This window comes from Kryptolebias marmoratus, linkage group LG22 (genome assembly GCF_001649575.2).
Source record: "Kryptolebias marmoratus isolate JLee-2015 linkage group LG22, ASM164957v2, whole genome shotgun sequence".
Taxonomy (NCBI): Eukaryota; Metazoa; Chordata; class Actinopteri; order Cyprinodontiformes; family Rivulidae; genus Kryptolebias; species Kryptolebias marmoratus.
The window spans coordinates 2,084,064-2,088,090 of record NC_051451.1 but is presented as its reverse complement, the minus strand read 5'-3'; positions in this window follow the sequence as shown (position 1 = coordinate 2,088,090).

Sequence of the window (4,027 nt, the reverse complement as noted above, 5' to 3'; positions counted from 1 at the left end):
AACCTGTATAAATAAAGGTTGAATGAAAAAAAAAAAAAGTACTTTTACTTTTAATACTTAAGTATTTTTAAAAGCAAGTACTTTTTTACTTTTACTTAAGTAAAAATGTTAAGGTGGTACTTCTACTTTTACTGGAGTACATTTTTGTCTGTTTATTTGTACTTTTACTTAAGTACAGTGTTTGAGTACTTTCTCCACCACTGTAAAAACCTTAATGACCCTCCAGTAGGAGGGGAGTAAGAATAAAGAACATGTAAGAACATTAAACTGCAGCTATCAGTTGTTCAACAGTCCTGGGTCTTTGCTGGATGTTTGTTTTGTTCATGATCCTTCCAATGTTCTCAGTTGGTGAGAGGCTTAGACTGGAGGCAGGTCAGACTCTTCTTCTACAAAGTCCTGCTGTTGTAATGGATGGTGTATGTGTATGCAGGACCGTCTCTAAAAATACATCTGGATGACCACATATGTTGTTTTAAAACCTGTATGAACTTTTCTGCATTAATGGTGCTTTTCCAGATGTGTAAGCTTGCATTACAGTCTTATATTTTGGAATCACTACTGCAGCTCCTGTGGTTTTTGTTTCTTTTGATCTATCTGTAAATAGTCACTGTAGCTGTACATGACTGTAATATTCCTGAATTAGGTGTTTTTAATCTGAAAACAAATAAAAACTTAGAAATATATGTGAGTGAGGATAACAGCTGATACAATGCAGGTGTGTTATTCAGTCAACTAGAAACTGAGGCAGGACAACAAGCAAGACATAAGAAGAAAACATTACAATAAAAAAGGAATCACAAACTGAGAAATACTTAACAGGTCTTAACCCAGAACTCATAGAGCATTGCAAGATTCAAACATTTTCATTATTTTTCTGAGAACTTTGTAACTTCTTGTCTTTTTATTGTCAGCTAAACTTAAATGCACTTTGTATTCAAAGCCACAAACCTATTGTTTCAGCTTGTTTCATTCATCTTTCTAGCTATCAGCCTGTAAACATCCCACCGTCCATTTTTCCCCTGAATGACTTTCTGCAGCACAGTTCAATATCTGTTGTCCCTGGAGAGGAACAGAGTTCACAAATGGAGTTAGCAATAAAATAATGAAGTAGAAACACAATAAAAAGGCTTAACAGGAAGGCAATGAAAAAAATAGCTCTATGCCACTCAACTAAACATGGACAATAAAACCATAAGGGAGCCATTAACTGAAATGTTGTTGGCAGAACTGAGTAAACTATGTCTGACAAACAGTTTAAAGACCAGAAATCCTAAAAAAAAAGAAGCAAAAAATCTCCTGAAAGCATTTCTTAGACTTCAAACTTTTGGGCCTATCTTTATCACCCGCCTCCAAAATGCAAAGGCAAACAATAATATTTTAATCCAAACAAAAATGGCTATACCGCAGTCAGTTTTACAGATACTGACCTAAAATTTAGTGTGGTAGTAGCTGAGACTGATCCCTAATGTGTATTCTGAGTACTAACAGATTTTGCAAGGTTTTTAGATTTTAAATTTTTTCTGCCATTACCATTTCTGCCATGTGGTCAGTTGTCTGTCTGTTAACAAAATGTCCCATTACCTACTCCACAAATGTAGGTGAAACATTAATGAAATGACCAATTAATATTGTTATTTTACAATCAATCTGCAACTGAATAACTTTTGGAGTCAACAAAATTCAAAATGGTCACCACAGCCAACAAAGCTTAGAAATACTAAAATTGCTATAATTCAGTCAGTTTTACAGATATTGAGCTAAAACTCAGTGTGGTAGCAGCTGACCGTCATTAACGACATATACTCCAAATGATACTTGTGCAAGATCTTGATTAAAACCTTCAGCATTAACTGTTGGATTCCACTTTGTATGTTTGTTAGCAAAATGCCTCATTGTCCAAATTTTATTGAATTTTTCAGAAAGTAATTATTAAATTTTTATCTAGAAGTGATTAAAATTTGAAACCCAATTTGACATTTTGATGTGGTAGTAGCTGAGAGTCACTCACAACACATACTCTGAACATGACATCATACTTAACATTATTTCCAAGGTTGGACTAAAAGAGCTACAACTATAAACTTTATCAGACCTTTATCAGGTCTGATAAAGGTCAACTTTATCAGACCTTTATATTGGAGAGACCAAACAACCTCTCCACAGACGCATGGCTCAACACAGGAGAGCCACCTCTTCGGGACAGGACACAGCTGTCCACCTACACCTCAAGGATAAGGGACACTCCTTTGAGGACCAAAATGTTCATATTTTGGACCAAGAAGACAGATGGTTCGAGAGGGGGGTAAAAGAAGCCATTTATGTCAAAAAGGAGAAACTAACATTAAACAGAGGAGGAGGTNTCCCTCTGAGACCGCTAACCTGCTAAACTAAAGTGTTTCATTAAGATCATCACCAAGAAGAAGGAGAGCTCCTAGAACAAAACCCAGATATTATTTTTTCTTGAGAGATACATGAACCCATTTAATATTCCAACGAAACAGTCTCTGAGTGCTGAACGTGAAAAGTTTAAGGAATTCAAAACAGTCACTGTTATAAAGACAACAAATGTGCAAATTACTAAAGAAAGCACATCATTTGCATACAACACACAGTCATAGAAAACAGAAAGTCACCCCTCTGAAATCTAAGGTTTTAGGACATAAAAGTCATATAGACATAACTGTCCCATTAACAGTTCCATTAGGATGCTTCAGGCCCAGGCCTCCCTTAAAAATCGATTTGTAACCTCAGTGAGATTTGCTTGGTAAAATAAAGGTTAATAAAATAAATAATAATAATAAAATAAGGTCTTTCCTGGTTCTAAATGAAATCAAATCTAACCTCAAGTGTACAAATACACACAACTGATTACACCACGTTATTATTTAATAAACAAAAGTAATAAATAAAAAAAAAGAAAAGCTGTGTGTTCCACAGGATTTCAGAGGTTCAGGATCAGCCAGGAGCTGCTGATCAAATGGATCATCAGTAGGATCACCTCTATCAAAGAGTTTTCTTACTTCTGTCAGGTTTATAGCTTTAGTTATCAGTCCTCTGGTACCAGTTAGGTTTTTGTATTTTCTTTTTCTATGGCCAGAGTTCTCCTCTGCTTTCCTGTAATGCTTGCCACACACTTTGGCTACATTTGCTCAAATTAGATTTTTTTGTGTGGTTGTTCTCATTACATTTTAAATGCGACCTCCATCCGACTCCAGTGTGAACAGCCTCCAGTTCCAGAAATTACCCCCATGCTCAGAAGAAGATATGACGTCACACTCTGCACACTGAGGTAACAGAAGTAAATATGGACGCTGCAAGTGTTAGCATGTGTGTATTGATTCTGAAGTTGCTGTCCAGTCGAGCCAACTGTACATCCAAATGGTAAAAGATAAAATTAGACAGAGAAGAAAAAGAGCGCAAATGTTAGCTATGATTGTTTTTGGAGCTGTGGCTGCTACCTCTGTTCAGAGGCATGTGAGGAAGCAGAGTAGGAGCCAGGAGTGGAAAATGTCCTTTTCAGTCATTTTAAGGGATGGCGGTCCATCATCCAACGTAAAAGTGTGACGTGAACTAAGCTTTGAAAAACACTGGATATGTATCCGGTTGAGTACCACATATAGAAAGGCCTGGGTTGTGTATAAAAAAATTGGATATGTCATGTTCACTTCGCCGTAAAAAAAAATCTGATGTGTGTCACATAGGGGCAAAAAAATATCAGAATTGGGTTGCATTTGCCTGCAGTGTGAACATAGCTGTAGTCTCTCCAGCATGTCCTGGGTCTTCCCAAGAGTCTCCTCCAGTAGCGGCTGGTGGAGTTTTCTCCAGGGGGGGCTATAAATCCAAATAGACATCTACCAAAGGTTTTGGTATATGTCTATTATGTGATACCTTAGTATATGTTTTGGACCAAAACACATACTAAGGTATCACACCAGTGTATTTACATAAATTAAAACAACAAAAGCAACATTATAATGTACATATAAATGCATAAGTGCTTCCTGAACACACCAATCCTTACAAAGAC